Below are 19,953 nucleotides of genomic sequence, written 5' to 3' on the forward strand. Positions count from 1 at the left end.
GTCATCGAAGTACTCGTCACTATACACTTCATGCCCTGTATACCCAAAAGAAACACTTCAGATATGACTAACTTGCACTCACTGATGGTATCACGTTTAGGAAGAATCATCTTATTAGAAAGCTATGCAAATGGGGACTGCCCGAGTCTTCCGCGTGGCGCTTCTTAAACAGTTCCTGCCCCGTACTACTGGAGAAGTCTGGTGTTTTCTCGAATCATGGCGCTAGATCTAGAAGGTGCTTGCATCGTCAGTAAAGGATAAGCAACGTGCAACGCCATCTGTGAGACGACCCTGTCAACATAAACTTCTGAAATAAATAAAATTAACTGAAGCTGCATTTACCTGTTGCGCCGACAGACGGTGTTATTTCACTACTTGATTCAAGCTAGTAACAGTATTTTGCAAAATCGGGACTTGTCGGGATGTCTGGACAAGGTCCATAACGGTGACGGTCCTGACATTTACGTTCATGTACCCTGTACAACTAGGCCCTGCTAATCATATCCTTTCCTGATACACTTGCAGTCCGCAGCTCGTGGTCGTGCGGTAGCGTTCTCGCTTCCCGCGCCCGGGTTTCCGGCGGGGTCAGGGATTTTCTCTGCCTCGTGATGTCCTTAGGTTAGTTAGGTTTAAGTAGTTCTAAGTTCTAGGGGACTGATGACCATAGATGTTAAGTCCCATAGTGCTCAGAGCCGTTTGAACCATTTGATACACTTGAAAACAGAGCGAGAGATAAACGACTGTCTGCAAGCGGTGAGGAATAGGTGATGTAACACTTTTTTCGGCCAGTTCCGGTTAAAAAAAACGCAGGATTTGTTGTGATACACCATGGAATATTCCCGCTTCATCCTCTTTAGTTTCATGACATTCCGTGTGTTGGCGGCAATATGCGTATGTACATTACATCTATCGATTTCCGTCCCATTCGGATAATTCCTTCCTGGTGCGTCATATTTTTGCCATAGAGTGTATATCGCTTATTTAAATAATGTGATAAAAGAGAACGTACGTCACGGGACTCAATGTGCTAAAGTCAATGGTGTATTTTCGATATTTTCTAAAAAAAGAAACCAAGGGAGGCTGACTAAGAGTGTTTCATCATTTTGATTTGCAGCTCCATGTGTTGGCCGTATTTGCAGTTAAAATTGTTGAATGTGAGGTCCGCCAGTTATGCAAAACACCGTCTTTTCTCAGTAGCCAAACATGTTTCGGCACCACTGTGCCATCGTCAGTAGGTTTTCGTTTTTATTTATTCTGTAATGTGAACATTTTTGTTAAATGATTATAAAATTATGTGCATCTTTAGTTCAAACAATATATCGTTTCTTTTTGTAAATACCTTTATTTCTGGATCACTTGTGTGTTAATTACTACAGGTAGCTTGTCATCTGTACCCAAACGATGTTGATGAGAAGTTTCTTCCTGGGAGTTAACCTATCTTCTAGAATGTAATTTAGTTTGTCGCGATGTTTGCGCGCCTATATTCGTTTTTACTTTCGTTTTCGTATGGCAAGCACTTCCATTCTCCGCATCATGCTGAGGTGTTGTGATGCACAGGTAACTGTAACACGTGTTTTTCACAAATAACGTAGTAAAACACTTTTCACTTCACCAAAACACAGTGTGATTGTGGTTTGTTGTGTGTCCCAGCCCAGTCAGTGTTCATTTGTTCACCAGAGAGTTCGGCGCCAAATTTGAATTTTGTTTGCATTTTATATTTGTGTGTGTGTGTGTGTGTGTGTGTGTGTGTAGACTTTATCTGTTTGTGCTGTTTTTATTTGTTAAGTTCATTTAATGTGTTAAATAGTGTCTCCTAAGTTATTTGTGAAAAATACTTGTTATACTTATGTGTGCATCACAACACCTCAGCATGATGCGGAGAATGGAAGTGCTTGCCACACGAAAATCTAAGTAAAAACGAAAATAGGCGCGCAAACATCGCGACAAACTTAATTACATTCTAGAAGATAGGTTAACTCCCAGCAAAAAACTTTCTCATCACCATCGTTTAGCTGCACATTACCTGTAGTAATTAAAACACAAGTGGTCCAGAAAATTCATGCTCACCAAATGTAAAGGTAATTACAAAAAGTAACGATCTATTGTTTGAACTCAAGATGCACATAATTTTATAATCATTTAACATAAATGTCCACATTACAGAATAAATAAAAACGAAAACTCATTGATGATGGCACAGCGGTGCCGAAACATACTTGGTACTGAGAAAAAACGGTGTTTTGCATAACTGGCGGACCTCACATCCAACAATAAGAGTTTTTCTTGCACTCAACTTGATTTATTCTCCTTCCGCTGCCTAGGACCATGTAAGGAAGACATATCTCCAATTGTAAGAAAATTTGCGAATAATGAATTTTCTGAAGATTTAATTGACTTGTCAATAATTGTCTGTACAAGCATGTTACATATTACAGCTAATAAACCCCGGTGGGACCGAAAAGTTTAGCGATGTGACGATTACGCGTTATCCACGTGTTATCAGATGCATATTTGCAGTATCTCTTTCAGAACCTGCCGTCTAATATTGTTTGCGATACGAAATACGATTAATTTTGATGAAGACTACGATGTATTTCATTGCACAATGCTAAATTTTTAACACCTTCAATCGCCACCTAGTTTATCGCTCTGCCGTAGCGATTTCTGCGCCTGGTTTTGTCAGAACGGTAAAAAATCTAAGTTAACACAGCGCATATTCCAGCTAAGTGGGAATTTTTGTTTAAATCTACCATTAACTTCAAATTAAACCTGAGCATTTTCACTCCCGCTGTAGCCTTTACGGTACGTCCCGTCTCAGAATAATTAACATTCTATCTTGGATGCAGAACTTATTTTACTGGAAGTATCACAGTTTGTAAAATACTTGAGGTGCCCAATTTAAACAGGATAAATGGTTATATGTAAGTGAATGTCAAAACAGTTATTTTAATAATTTGAAAATTAGATGCTGTTTGTTTTCTGTTTACAATTTACTTCAGTCACACCATATTATAGTGGCCAACTGTAATCTGGAACATCCTAGAAAAACGCACTGTTGAATGAAGCGTAGTATGTTAAGCAGATGCTTACTTTCATCGTGCAACTAAAAGGAATTAGTCTCCTGCGTGTAGGACTTGCGCACTGAGTATTCCGTATAAACTTAGTTATGTATGTAGACAGTCATACACTCCGAGAATCGATAATCTCCATCATTTTTGCATGTTATCGTCACTAATACTGGCATGACATCGGTCCCAGGAATTCCAATATTTTCTAGAATGTTTTAATTTCAATAACATAAATGTGTCATAAATCATGCAGGAGGCGGGCAACCATTGCTATAATAATCAGTAGTTCTGCATTCGATCTGGCTGAGTCGCAATGGTAAAAGTCAAAGACCAGACAGGGAATGATTTTATTGCTCTTATGACGCAGTTAGAAATTTGTCCATCATCAGGTAGATACCTAGGAGCGATTGCTGAGCGTAGATTTTCAGGTTGTAAGTGAAGCAAACATTCCCAGACTAATCTGCGAATGTTTGTTTCACATACAACTTGACACGCCATATCTCGTAGATATCTGATGATGGCTAAATTGCTAAGCGCGTCATATGGGCCGTAAAGTAATTCCTTGCCTAATGTTTGACTTCTAATATTGCGACCCAGTCAGCCTGAATGCAAAACTGCTGACTGATCTAGTTTCAACTTTGACATCAGATAACAAATGACAAAAGATAAAAAAATTTCGTTTGACATAATTACAATTCAACAATTTTCGGATTTATTCTTTATTTGTACTGCGAAATCTTACTTCTTGCCAAATTTAATCATTTTAAATCAACGGAAATTACCGTATGTGTTTTGATGAATGAGTTTGCGAATATCGAAATATGTGGCATAAATTGCTGTACCTTTACACTGCACTGACTTAGAAGCTAACGTTTATTATAACGCCAAGGGACCATAGACCTTAGTATGGGACATAAATTTCAACTTGGAAGGAGAGACAGCATTGGTCGTATATTTTTGTTTATTATCGCAAAATCGATTTTCGGTCACTTCGTGACCATCTTCAGTGCTGTAATATATAAATTAGTAAGCACTGGTGTCAATAAGCATTACGGCGATCACATAGACTATGTGATCGCCGTAATGCTTATTGACACCAGTGCTTACTAATTTAAGTTATATATTACAGCACTGAAGATGGTCACGAAGTGACCGAAAATCGATTTTGCGATAATAAACAAAAATATACGACCAATGCTGTCTCTCCTTCCAAGTATACCCATTATCTGGTCGTAGTGCACAGGACACTATGGAGTCGCCAATCAATAAATTTCAACTTGATACGAGGGGCGTTTGAAAAGTCCGGGCAAATTCCGAGAGATGGCACCACCGGCGCGTATCGAAGTCATGTTTAGTTAGTATCATCTTTGGAAAGAACGCACACCAACTTTCAGCCATATTGGTCTATTTCTTTGTGTTTGGCTTTCGTGTGAATCAAGTCGAGTAATTGTCAAAAACTGGACGAAAAATAATTTTGTGTGGTGATTAAACATTACTTTATGAAAGGCAAAACGCCTGAGGAGACAAAAGAGAAGCTTTATAAACATTACGGTGACTCTGCACCTTCGATTAGAACAGTTTATAAGTGGTTTCAAAATTTTCGGAGTGGCTATATGGGCACAAGTGATGCTGAACGTTCTGGACGCCCTGTGAAGGTTACGACTCCAGAAATCATTGATAAAATCCATGATACGGTGATGGATGACAGAGGAGTTAAGGTGCGGGAGATTACTAGTGCTGTGGGCATGTCAAATGAACGGGTACATCCCCCAGGCTGTGGCGAAGCCATGTCTCCGCAATATCCTCTCTTTCAGGAGTGCTAGTTCTGCTAGGTTCGCAGGAGAGCTTGTAACCTCCCCACAAAATAAAATAAATAATATGAATATGAATAATATTCTAATTTAGTGTAACTTCTCCACAACCTCTCAACAGTAAAAAATATAGTTACGTCGTTCACATGCAGTGTAACGTCCTAACAAAAAATAAATTCAGTAACCTGGTAATAATACAATGTAACTAACCTCTCAATTAAATTGTCGCCCACTTATGACTTTTCAGTAATTGACTGTGAATTTAACCTGGTAAATTTTGGACGTCAGCAGTGCTGCGTCAGGGCCCTGAAAGATTATTCTGAATAAAAAAGAAAAATTTTTACCTCAATGAAGTCGCCGGATAACGCATATATATCTGCTCTTACAATAAATTTTTCTGGCACAGCCCTGTGCAATGCTGGCCGATAGATTTGTCATTTATGAAAGGAAACAACTGATTTTTCTTTTGCAATAATCGGGATGATCATGGATTGGAGAAATTAGTAAATTCTTTAAATTGAAATGAATGGTTGTTAAAAGTTACTTTTTATGAGAAAGATTATTATTAGGAGATTTTTAAAACATTTACATGGGACTTGAGATAACAATACTACATATGCGCGAGGCTGCTTTTTACCTTATACAATAATGCTCAGGCTCCGGCATCGCTGCACCGCGAGCGGCCCAGCCAACACGATACACCAGACCAGACAGCTCGCTAGCAACAACTTACTGCTACAGCTACACAGTTCCTACTGCAGTCAACACTGCTTTCTGGTCTGAGATTCTCTTATACCTTGCATATCGCAGGCAGTGCGTGAGCAATACATCGAAATTAGATCTGCTCGGACCTCTTACATAACCCTCCACTGGGGGGGCAAAAATTTGGCAGCGATGGTGAGTCAATTGGATTTGCCATGAGCAACAAATTTTTCGATAATCTACTTAATTAACTAAGTCTACAGTCACAGAGTAAATGCATTATTGATAAGTGCAGAACATATTAAGTAATGACAAAATGTATACGCAATGAGTACAAAAGATATTAACAAATGACAAAGTGCACATGCACTGTATAAGTCTGTAGCATTTTTACATAACATATCATGAACTGAAATAAAGTGCACATGCACTGAATACAAAATATATTAACAAATGACATAAAGTGCAGACGCACTGTATAAATCTTTAGTATTTTTAGGACAACTGATCTTATTAACAAATGAAATAAAGTGCACACACACTGTAAAAATCTTTAGCATTTTACAAGAACTGATTACCCTAAAAATGAAATAAAGTGCACATGCACTGTAGAAGTCTTTAACATATTTACAACATATCATGTAGTGAAATAAAGTGCACACGCACTGTACAACTCTTTAGCATATTTAGGACGACTGATCATATTATCAAATGAAATAAAGTGCACACGCACTGTAAAAATCTTTAGCATTTTACAAGAACTAGGAAAGGAATGGGAAGGATTGCATCATGATTGTAGCACAGTAGGTTGCACGTAGTTGCACCGAAAGTCCATATCTTTCTACAGAAGCACAACACCAAGTGAGACAATCTGAAGTTCTCTTCCCTGAAGTATTTATCAGTGTAGCCAAGACACTGAAATGTTGTATTAATATTCAATGTTATCATTTTGGTAGTACATTAGGTACACCAAACAGTAGGACCATAATAACATCTCCATCGTTCAAGGTGGTGGACAGCATGATGTGTCAACACCACATTCTTGTAGAATCCATACTCTTTCACCAACGTAGAATTAGTGCAAAAACCAAATATAGTGCTCCATGATCATGAGGATGGACAGGACAAAGGGATATTGCAGTAATTTCTGGTAATTAGGTCAGAAGGTGAAGGACATTAAGTCTTATGCTAGTCATAATTGAGAATTACACTAGTCTATCAACCGATTTGAGTAATTGTTGGTACTCATTGCCTAGTTACTAAACATTTCTGTACTATGTATCGAGTATTACAGAACATTATTCATCTGATTACAGTAAATATTGGCACTCATTGGCCAGTTACAAACCATTTTTATGCATTATTCAGAAGTCATCATTCAAAGCAAGAGTTAATTAATGGCATAGCATTTATACATAAGTCATCATATTACAGTAAACAGTGGCATTCATTGGACAGTTACTAAACATGTAGCAAGTATTGAATATTACAAAACACTTTTCATAACTCATCTCATTATGGTAATTACTGGCACTCATTGGCCAGTTACAAACCATTTTTATGCATTATTCAGAAGTCATCATTCAAAACAGGAGCTAATGAGTGTAGCATCAAGCTACTGGTATTCATATATGATATCATGTAAGTGACATAAGACGAATTTAAAATATAAGACATTGGAAATATTATTCAAAGTCTGTATTACAATAATACATAGACATAATGGAATCAATACATCAGAGAAATTTGCGTTACATTTAGGACTAGAAATATATCTTAAACTGGTAGCATTATTTGGGACTGCTAATAGATTTTTTTGTGCTAGCAATGCATTGCGTTGAGATCGATCATTAATTGCTGGGACGTGAAAATATTTGCTTTTGACTTATTGCTGGAAATAAGGATTAATAACGTCATTTGTCATGAGTCAGCTGTAGCAAGGTTATGAAACAAGTAGAGTATATGTGATCACATTCATGAATGATACACACAAATGGGTAAAAAAATGCAAGTATTAGAACAGGTTTCATAACTAAGTGTTTATAGCATATTAATATCATGAAAAGCTTCTCCTGGAAAATATACAAAATGGATTATTGAGCGGAAAAAAGAAATGCATGTTATGCTGAAAAGTAGTGAACTTCGAATTAACAGGTAATGAAACGTGTACTCAATATGTATGTACTCTAGCTGTCTTTTCCAAAACATTCAGTCATTATACCATGCAACATAAGACATACTGTCAAAAGGAACTGCAACAAATACTTAAATAACTACATAGCATTTCTTAACTAACAGTAAATATATAAACGTCATCATTATCATCATCTGCAAAGAAAAACTTCATTATTCATATTACCATAACTTCATCACTATCATCACCTGCAAAGAAAAACTTTATTATTCATATTAGCATATTCTTCATATAACTATTCATCATCTTTTATTATCATCTGCAAAAAAGACACTTCATTATTCATTATTCATATTACCATTTACTTCATACAACTATTCATATTATAGAGTTTCTTATTTCTAGCATATTTCATCACTAAAACTAAGATGTGTAGTTCTGTCTGACAGCCTGCATCAATCGCCTCGTATTCTGAAAGAAAAATAATTAGTTAAGACTGCTATCATACGATGTGTATAGTATATTCTTGTTAATGCTTGTTAATTCTGATCCATTTACTCTTCATGACAAGGTATTGCATTTTCTTTCGTTCATTCCGAAGGTGAAATTCCCATTTCATAGTAATCCACTGTGGTTTGTTTAATTTATTTCTTTTACACGTTATTGCTTTCTGAAAATGATGAATAAGGATTAATATCTTGCATTTAAATCACATACTCATTAAATAAAAACTTGTTTCTAGTGATATAATTAAGCATACAGCATAGCATGACAGAAAACGTATTATGTCAAAAACATAGACAGTTTTCAAGTGCAAAAAAAAAGTACACAGAGTATCATAATGTAGTAGCAAAAAAAATGTAAAATAGTCACGATGTTGAGATATCATAAGGCAAAAATGTCAAAGTTCACTGGTGTTTGTTATATCTTAAAGATTACATAGTGCATACAGACAAAAATTCTACTTTCGATAGGAAAACGATCATACATACACAAAAAATGGAAAATGTGCACCGTCTGATGTGTAACGACAAGAAAAGCGGCCTGCTAACCTTACCTTGCCGGGCACTTGCCAAGAAAAAATATGATAATCATCAGTAAGTAGTCACATAGATAGATTTGCATAAGTGGTCATAAAATATGTAAGTTTATCTGGAAAAATGTGCACGGTCTGATGTGTAACGACAAGAAAAGCGACCTGCTAACCTTACCTTGCCGGGCACTTGCCAAGAAAAAATACGATCATTATCAGTAAGTGGTCACATAAATATAATTGCATAAGTGTTCATATAAATATCAGGAAATGGCATTACAGTGTGAAAAATCGTAAAGTATGTTCATTCAATAAAGGGTTTAATATTGGAGACATGGTGATTGCCTTTGCTTTTTCTGGTTCTCAAAGTTTCAACATGTACTACATTGGGGTGAGAAATGCTGCGAATTCTATATGGACCTGCGTATAGAAGCTCAAATTTACTGCATCTACTCTTTCCTCTGTTGGATAAATAGTGTGTACGTACTAATATCTTCTGTCCTATGTGAAAGTCACGGCGTGTACAAACTTGTTTTTGCTGTCTCCTCCGGCGCTTTGCGGCGCGTTTGATGTTGTTCACCGCAATGTCAATTATTTCATGGTGGCGTAGTCGACGAGATGTAGGAAAATATACGAGTTCTTTAATTTTGTTAGGTGGTTCAACATTTTTCAATATAACGGTCGGAGATAGCATAGTAGATTCATTTGGTATGGAGTTAAGTACATCCTGGAATGAGAGTATGTGTGTATCCCAATCAATATGTTTTTTATGGCCGTATATTCTACATAGTTTACCAATTTCTTTCATTAGTCGTTCATAAGGGTTCGAAGAAGCGTGATACTTGGATATATAGATCGGAGAAATGTTTCTAGCTCGTAACATACGTGTCCATATCGCAGATCGAAATTGTGGTCCACTGTCGGAAATAACTTCCAATACATGCCCTACATGAAATAAAAAATGTTTTACAAATGCATTCGAAATAGTTTTAGCAGTAGCTTTGCGTAACGGAGTGAATGTAACAAATTTCGAAGTGAGTTCAACAGCGACAAAGATGTAGCAAAAACCTATAGTAACCAATTGTTGCTGTCAGGGTGAGAGCGGCGAAACAGAATGTTATTGCGTACAGTGCAATGGTTTCTGATGGTAACATTGTTCCTATCTTGCCAAAGGTGTTTAATTTCTTTCCACACGTTGTCTTTGCTCTGCTCTTGTGCTATGTCTCGTAATGATGATGAAATGAAATTTTAAAATGCGACTTGCTGAATATACATGACGCTAGAATTTGCTTGGCAGAAGTTGGTTGCGATGTCTTCCTGATTGTTGCTGAGAGAACGGGATAGTGCGTCTGCTACAACATTTTGTGTACCGGGAATGTGAACAATTGCAAAATTAAATTCCTGTAAATAAAGTTTCCATCTGCTTGATCTGTCGTGTGTAAATTTTGCAGAAAGTAAAAACTGTACAGCTCTATGATCTGTGTAAACGGTAGTGTGTCTTCCATAAAGAAAATGCCTAAATCTGGTAAATGCCCATACAACACATAGTGGTTCAACTTCTGTAACAGAATAATTGCGTTCAGCAGGTGACAGAATGCGACTTGCAAAGGCGATGTTTTTAATTACTGTAGTACCGTCTTCTTCAATTTCCTGAAAAACGTGTACGCCTAAAGCGGTGTTAGAACTGTCGGTGGCAATGGAAAAATTTCTGGTAGGATCAGGGTGTGATAAAAGAGGTGCGTTCAACAAAGCTTGTTTTAGATTGACAAATTCAGAATGTGCTTGGCTATCCCAGGACCAAATAGTGTTTTTACCCGTCAATTGACATAATATAGGTGTGTCTAAAGCAGCGTAATGAATAAATTTACGGAAAAAGTAAATTAATCCCAGATAGCTCCGTAATTGTTTCTGCGTCGTTGGAACAGTAATGTCACGTAAAGCCTGAAGTTTTTCCGGGTCAGGCGCAATGCCTTCTGCTGAAATTACATGTCCAAGAAATTTTATGGAAGTTTTACCAAAGTGCGATTTGCTAAGATTAACTGTGAGTCCTTGTGCACGAAAAGATTGTAACAGTTGTTCAAGAATCAAATTGTGTTCAGACCAGTTAGCTTCTGCAATAAGAATGTCGTCTACATACGTTGTGATTCTGTCTTTTAGTTCTGTCGGAAGTATAGTATTCAAACCACGAATAAATGCTGCTGAAGAAATTGTTAAACCGAACGGTAATTTATAAAATTGATAACAGTCCCCAAAACAGAGAAAATCTGTGTACTTTCTGCAGTTCGGATGGAGCTGAATTTGCCAAAATCCCGATTTCGAATCTAATGTGGAATAAATAGCAGTACCGTGAAATTTCTGTAGAAGTTCTTCTAGTGTCTGTGGACGATCTGTTTCATTAATAATAATGTCATTGATGTTACGCGAATCAAGTACGAGCCGAAGTGAACCATCCTTTTTCTTAACAATATGGAGCGGGTTTATGTACGGACTAACTGCCGGTTCAATAATACCTTGGTCAAGCATAGCTTGCAATTCTTTCTTAACTTGTTCTCTGTGAATATAAGGAATGGGATAATGTTTGGCTTTAAATGTGTCGTGTTGTTTAACTTGAAATTCATACATAAAACCGGACATAGTACCAGGGACATTGTCAAAAACTGGAGCTTGCTGTAAAAGAATATTGCGTAGTTGAGTACGTTCGTCGTCTGTATTTGCACTGCTTTGTTTTACTGTATCAGAAATCATTTGCATAACGTCATAGTCGGCTTCGTCTGGTGTATTATAGTTGTGTACATACGTATCTGTGAACAATGTGGAATGGCAGTCCGTGTTACGCGATGTAGAAAAGACCTGTGTTCTGTTAATTGCCTGTTCATCTGCAGATAAAGCGTGCTGAAATTCTAATGCCAGTTGTACATTTTCATCCTTTAACATTAAATAGGAAATTTGAAAGTCAATAATTGCGTCATGTTGTACCAAAAAATTCGTACCTAGAATAACGTCTGTTGTCAATAAGGGAACAATCCAAAAATTTGAGTGAAACGTATGACCTGCAATACAAAAGGATAAGTGTGTCTGTAGCTTTACATCTACTCCTTTACGAGATACTGCTCCTTTTACTCTAGTTTTGCCTAATGGTAACGTAAGATAAATATTCCCTTTGTTACATTCGTTGAAGGTTTCCTCATTTATAACTGACATAGGTGATCCAGAATCGATTACTGTTGAAAATTTGGATGATCCAATCTTTACTTCAATGACAGGGTGGGAAATGGTTTTTTGAATAACTGGTTTTTCATGCAAAAGTGTGTCTCGGATGTCGTCAAAAGTAATAACATTTTCGTGAACAAGATTCTCTGTGTCAAAAGTATTGCTTGCGTTGCTGGAAGATGCAACCTGTACTGTATCTAGTCAAATTCTTTCTGACGTGTTGTTGTTTGCGGGAGGATGCTGTGGCATCTCGACTATTTGTACTGTTCTGTTATTTCTTCCTGACGCATTAGGTTCGGGATGATACCTACTATCTGGTTCATTCATGATAATCTGTTGTTGCGGATGATTTTGCTGCTGGTAAGATCGACTGTTATTAAACGTACGCTGAAAATTGTGCTCATTACTTTTACGTCTGTCATGATAGTCATTGCTATACGGCGCGTTGCGATAGGAATTGAAATGATGTGTCTTCTGTACGTAGTGATTTCCTTGTTGCTGTGCGTTACTATTTGGCGGAGCCGACGTTATACGTGTAGGCGGCGAAACATTAAAGCTTGGTTGACCTTGCACATTACATTGTTGGTTAGGTATGCTAACCGGCTGGCTTTGATGCTGTTGCGGGGAAAACCCTCTACTGTTACCAAAATGTGTTTGCTCTTGCTGATAATTTTGACGATACTGATAATTAAACTTTTGTCTGGTATTAAAGTTCTCGTGGTTACCATTTCTGAAGCGTATAATGATAACTGTCACTTTCATGTAAAACTTGTCGCATCTGGTTTTCTTTACACATTCATAATACTAGATAGATCGATAGCTGAAGAGCTGTTTTGATAGATATAAAGGATAGTAGAAGAGAAGGCAGCAGTGCAGAAAACTAAAGATGAAATAGCACTACTACGGCTCGGGGCCCTGTGCACGCTATGGCACATATTCATCGAAGCATAATGAATCCCCTGAGGTCTCTTACGTGCTGCAAATAAATTTTAGTTTCTGCATTACAGGCAATGCCGGTGAAAATTCAAAAACAAATTGTTGTACCCAGTCCAATGCTAGTTTCTGCATTACAGGCCAAGCTGGTGAAAATACAAAAGCAAATTGTCGTATCCAGTCGAAAGAGTGAATCTGTGTTCTGTCATTCTTAAATACCTTAAATTTTCTCACGGATAGAAAGTGCTTATAATCAAAATTATCATCTCTGTATGTATGAACAGGTTCAGGGTTGTATGATAATCTGTTTGTCTGTGACTGTTCGGAATCTAACTCACGTACTCTCTGTAAATTACCTAAATTATGCAGGCTGTGTGAGTCTGACAAATGTTCGGAAAGTGGCGTATGCTGTGATGTGTTAAAGGCTGAAATATTTTTCATCTCTGTCAATTCGTGCTGTAAAGATGACAATTTTCTACGTAATGTATTATTGGACGAACCTATCTCACTGATCGTCTGCTGTAAATTTTGGAATTCGGGTGTTTGATTAAGCGAAACTGGTGACTTATCGTCTGATTTGGTGTCATTATTATTTTCGGCAACATCAATACGACTGGCCAATTCATCATATTTTTCAGTCAGTGCTTTTACCTGATCATCGTTTTTAGTATCACAAGCATTAATTTGTTTTTGTATTTTACGTGTGGTTTTGTTCAATTTTTTAACGTCTGCTTTGATGGCATCGGGATCCTGTATTAGTTCCAACTTTTCAAGTCTGTTGGTCATTGTCTGAAAGTCTAATGTGTGTGTGTCTGTTTTTGTTTTAAGATCGGAGGTTTCATCATGCAATTCGGTGTTCAACTGTTTGATTTCGTCCGATACTGTAGCAATATTGCTGTCTACGTATGTTTTTGCTTTCGTAAGCAATTTACGCTTATCTTCCTATCTCTGTGCAGTAATTGTTTCCATGACTTGTTGCTTTACTTTATTCTGTTCCTGTATAAATTTACGGTAACGCGTTTCACTGTTTTGTAGGTGGTGGTTAAAACGTTAGTCAATTTGGCTGTTCTGTTGGTCAAATTTCGTGTCTACTTTCGCATCCAGTGTGCGTGAAAGTAGTGCTGACATTAATTTAAACTCGTCGCCTAACTGTGTTGCGTTTTCAGAACATTGTTTAGCGACTGCACTAATTTCATCTCTAAGTAATTTAGTTGTGGCTGCATGTGTATTACTTAATTCTTGTGCCATAGATCTAATTTCTTCACTACTGTTCCTAGCACAAGCCTTAATTTCCTCACGTAATTGTTCTTTAGTATCATGACATTGCGCGGCAACGGCTGTAATCTGTTCATTAAGTTGTTTGAAATTGTTGTCTTGTTTATCATTCGACTGTTTGGAATTGCTGTCTAGTTTTTCATTAAGTTGTTGTTTGAGATCTTCATTATTTTCATTAATTTGTTGTTTGAGATTTTCATTAAGTTGTTTATGCGATTCACTAATTTGTAGCAATACTGCCATAACTTCATCCCAGCCAATATTACCTACTCTACTCTCTGTGCTGTTTGATGGCGTATCTGCAACTGTCACGTTTTGTGTAACCATTTGGTCATTCTCTGATTCTTGAAAAAGTTTGCCAACTGAATGTGCACTCTTGGTCACTACACCGGAATCAAATAAATCTGACGCGTTTTGTGTATATTGTTCACCTTCGTTAGAAACATTTGTCAGTTCACTGTGTAAACTTTGCAAATCAGGTGTTTCAAAATGGGCAGCGTTCATTGTAACGGAACGTGCTGCGTCATCAATTGTTAAATTTACTGTGGACATAATTGTATTTGTTTGCCCATCATTAGGATTTAACTCAATACTAGTGATCGGCAGGCACTGATTATCTGTAATTAGAGGATTGTCACTATTACACTGAGTGTCGCAAGTATTATCGGTCAAATTATTCGAGTCGGCTATATCACTCATTGCACATCGCGATGTACTGTTAACAGTTTCTCGCGGCATTTTCACAAATCAAAATTAAGCACAAAATGAAACAAAGACAAAGCAAAAATGGAACAAACAGAATTACAACAAAGAGCAATAAATTGCCGATGATCTGTGAAAGAAAGAGTGACAAATTAGTAAATGCGTTGCGCCAGATGCAAACCACATTTAAGTAAATAAGAGCAGATATATAACTGACTACTTCTCAGAAATTCACAAAGAAATACGATCCTGGCAGGTTGTCGACAAGTGTAACCTCCCCACAAAATAAAATAAATAATATGAATATGAATAATATTCTAATTTAGTGTAACTTCCCCACAACCTTACAACAGTAAAAAATATAATTATGTCGTTCACATGCAGTGTAACGTCCTAACAAAAAATAAATTCAGTAACCTGGTAATAATACAATGTAACTAACCTCTCAATTAAATTGTTGCTCACTTATAACATTTCAATAATTGACTGTGAATTTAACCTGGTAAATTTTGGACGTCACCAGTGCTGCGTCATGGCCCTGAAAGATTATTCTGAATAAAAAAGAAAAATTTTTACCTCAATGAAGTCGCCGGATAACGCATATACACTCCTGGAAATTGAAATAAGAACACCGTGAATTCATTGTCCCAGGAAGGGGAAACTTTATTGACACATTCCTGGGGTCAGACACATCACATGATCACACTGACAGAACCACAGGCACATAGACACAGGCAACAGAGCATGCACAATGTCGGCACTAGTACAGTGTATATCCACCTTTCGCAGCAATGCAGGCTGCTATTCTCCCATGGAGACGACCGTAGAGATGCTGGATGTAGTCCTGTGGAACGGCTTGCCATGCCATTTCCACCTGGCGCCTGAGTTGGACCAGCGTTCGTGCTGGACGTGCAGACCGCGTGAGACGACGCTTCATCCAGTCCCAAACATGCTCAATGGGGGACAGATCCGGAGATCTTGCTGGCCAGGGTAGTTGACTTACACCTTCTAGAGCACGTTGGGTGGCACGGGATACATGCGGACGTGCATTGTCCTGTTGGAACAGCAAGTTCCCTTGCCGGTCTAGGAATGGTAGAACGATGGGTTCGATGACGGTTTGGATGTACCGTGCACTATTCAGTGTCCCCTCGACGATCACCAGTGGTGTACGGCCAGTGTAGGATATCGCTCCCCACACCATGATGCCGGGTGTTGGCCCTGTGTGCCTCGGTCGTATGCAGTCCTGATTGTGGCGCTCACCTGCACGGCGCCAAACACGCATACGACCATCATTGGCACCAAGGCAGATGCGACTCTCATCGCTGAAGACGACACGTCTCCATTCGTCCCTCCATTCACGCCTGTCGCGACACCACTGGAGGCGGGCTGCACGATGTTGGGGCGTGAGCGGAAGACGGCCTAACGGTGTGCGGGACCGTAGCCCAGCTTCATGGAGACGGTTGCGAATGGTCCTCGCCGATACCCCAGGAGCAACAGTGTCCCTACTTTGCTGGGAAGTGGCGGTGCGGTCCCCTACGGCACTGCGTAGGATCCTACGGTCTTGGCGTGCATCCGTGCGTCGCTGCGGTCCGGTCCCAGGTCGACGGGCACGTGCACCTTCCGCTGACCACTGGCGACAACATCGATGTACTGTGGAGACCTCACGCCCCACGTGTTGAGCAATTCGGCGGTACGTCCACCCGGCCTCCCGCATGCCCACTATACGCCCTCGCTCAAAGTCCGTCAACTGCACATACGGTTCACGTCCACGCTGTCGCGGCATGCTACCAGTGTTAAAGACTGCGATGGGGCTCCGTATGCCACGGCAAACTGGCTGACACTGACGGCGGCGGTGCACAAATGCTGCGCAGCTAGCGCCATTCGACGGCCAACACCGCGGTTCCTGGTGTGTCCGCTGTGCCGTATGTGTGATCATTGCTTGTACAGCCCTCTCGCAGTGTCCGGAGCAAGTATGGTGGGTCTGACAAACCGGTGTCAATGTGTTCTTTTTTCCATTTCCAGGAGTGTATATCTGCTCTCACAATAAATTTTTCTGGCACAGCCCTGTGCAATGCTGGCCGATAGATTTGTCATTTATGAAAGGAAACAACTGATTTTTCTTTTGCAATAATCGGGATGATCATGGATTGGAGAAATTAGTAAATTCTTTAAATTGAAGTGAATGGTTGTTAAAAGTTACTTTTTATGAGAAAGATTATTATTAGGAGATTTTTAAAACATTTACATGGGACTTGAGATAACAATACTACATATGCGCGAGGCTGCTTTTTACCTTATACAGCAATGCTCAGGCTCCGGCATCGCTGCACCGCGACCGGCCCAGCCAACACGATACACCAGACCAGACAGCTCGCTAGCAACAACTTACTGCTACAGTTGCACAGTTCCTACTGCAGTCAACACTGCTGTCTGGTCTGAGAATCTCTTATACCTTGCATATCGCAGGCAGCGCGTGAGCGATACATCGAAATTACATCTGCTCGGACCTCTTACAAGCTTCTGAGACCAAACAACAATCTAAACAATGTGTTACAAAGGGAGAATCTGCACCAAAAAAGGCGAAGACCATTCCTTCGACTAGAAAGGTTATGGCGACTGTCTTTTCTGAATCGCAAGGGATAATCCTCATCGACTATCTGGAAAAGGGTAAAACTATTACAGGTGAATGTTATTCATCGTTATTGAACCGTTTGAAAACCGAGCTGCAAGAAAAACATCGGCGATTGGACCGCAAAAAAGTCCTTTTCCATCACGACGATGCACCAGCACGCACCTCAGCAGTTGTGGTCGCAAAATTAATGGAAATAGGATTCCAACTCGTTTCACATGCCGCCTATTCTCCAGACTTGGCTCCCTCGGACTACAGTTTGTTCCCCAATTTGAACAAATGGCTGGCAGGACAAAGATTTTATTCCAACGAGGAGGGGACTGCAGCAACTAATAGCTATTTTGCAGACTTGGACAATTCCTATTATTCGGAAGGGATCAACAAATTAGAACAGCGTTGGACGAAGTGTATAAGTCTAAAAGGAGACTATGTCGAAAAACAAAAAAAGGTTTATTCCGGACACGTAAGTAGTTTTTATTTTTGCACAGACTTTTCAAACGCCCCTCGTACGTGCACCCGTACCTGAGAAAAAGGGTTTTTAACAGCCTGACAAACAGAGAGACAGAGAACAAGGCGATACTACAAGGATTCCGTTTTTTATTGACTGAGGCGAGGAAACCTAAAAAGGGATAGAGAGACAAGAGAACCTTCGACTATGGCGAATATTCAAAACGGATGTCTCATTTTAGATCCGTGGCAGATGCTGAAAAACATGTATGCCGGGGGCCTTTTGCTATTTCAAGCTCTCGTGTGGATAAGATTAAGAGGTTTTTCGTGCTCGGCAATTGGAGCTTTGACGTCAGATATTGCGTAAACATCAAAGAAGCCACATTTAAATTCGAGGGCTGCAAGCGAGAGGTAAACTGGTGGAAAATCTGGAACAGCACTGCACAAGTGTGTCAAGTCCGTCCTCGAAATGTCCGCATCTTTTTCCTGTATTTATTTATTTCGGACCGACAAGGCGTAAGGCCAAGAACCGTTTAATAGCTTCCGGACCACGAAGTTTTCTAGATGACTACCAGTCGTGTTACATTTGGCGAATCAGACCTTCGATTTTGAGTTGTCACCTACATAGTTACAGCCGTATAACGACACCATAGTTTCAGTACGTAGGCACACCCGTAATAAAGTGAGAGGAAATATTATTACCTAGCGTTCTGCTTACTCCACGCACATCAACTTACAAAGTGCGCTGAAATAAGCAACATGCTTAGAAGAATATAATTTGTGTTTCGATCTATTTTGGTTGCAACTATTGTTCAACCGCAGCTCTCTTCTCTAGCTTACCTCTACTTTTCTGACATAGTTAAGGGAAACTGCTCAGTAGTCAAACAAATTTTTACTTTTTCCTTGTGACACATTACTAATTGAGTCTCACTTCAGTTTTCCTTTACAAGATGCGTCTATATCACTCCTATTACAATCAGACTTCCGAAATCTATACTTTTTTTTTGCTACTGAAAAAGTAATGAATCTCTTAAATCAGTAATTCGAAGCTTTCGAATCAAGTTTTGTGAAGACTTACTTCCGTTCCGAATTACACACAAAGTAGGGTACATCAAACATACCAATATACAGGGTGATTCTAATTAAACTTAAACTTTCAAACTGCTGTAGATATAACACCACTGGTCAGAATGTAATTGCAACATAATATCATCGGAGAAGGGGGAAAACGTATGGCAGATGAAAAATAAATAGTTACAAAATGTAAGCATCAAAATTTAATAGTGGTCGACAACAAATGTCAAATGAATCATTCAACAATGCCTAAAGTGTACTTTGACATTAAACAAACTGTACTACTCAGTGTGCATAGGTGTACACGTGTGATACTGTTAGTTATGCAAGCCCATCCACTTCGGCAAGGTCATATCATAATTAGCAAGCGAACCACAGCCGCTGAAGTAAGAACATGTACAGCCTACTCGTCGGATTAGTGCAATGAAGGAGCTTGAAGAACGACGTGTGTGTCTTAAAAATTCTGCTACAAACTTGGCAAAACGTTCACAGAAACATTGCAAATGCTTAGCCAAGCATACGGACGATTATATGAGTCCCACGCAGTGATTTAAACGATTTCAACAGGGCGTAATGTCAGTCTGTGACGATCCAAGGCTGTATGCCCTTCCACATCGACAGATGATGGCCATGTGGATACCGTACGTGCTGTAATTCGCGAAAATCGTCGTTTAACTGTTGGGGAAATTGCTGAGGAGGTGGGCATCAGTATAGAGTGTAGGATCAGCCATCAAATTTTGAGTGAAAAACTTGAGATGCTTCATGTCAGTGCAAAATTCGTACCACGTTTCTTGACTGAATATCAGAAACAGACCGCTGCTGAAATGCACGAGATGCTGCTTGCCGCTGTTAATGACAATGGAAACTTTCTTAAGAACATCGTAACAGGCGATGAGATGTGTGTGTATGGCTACGATGCTGAAACGAAGATGCAG

The sequence above is a fragment of the Schistocerca nitens genome, chromosome 1 (assembly GCF_023898315.1).
Source record: "Schistocerca nitens isolate TAMUIC-IGC-003100 chromosome 1, iqSchNite1.1, whole genome shotgun sequence".
NCBI classification, from domain to species: Eukaryota; Metazoa; Arthropoda; class Insecta; order Orthoptera; family Acrididae; genus Schistocerca; species Schistocerca nitens.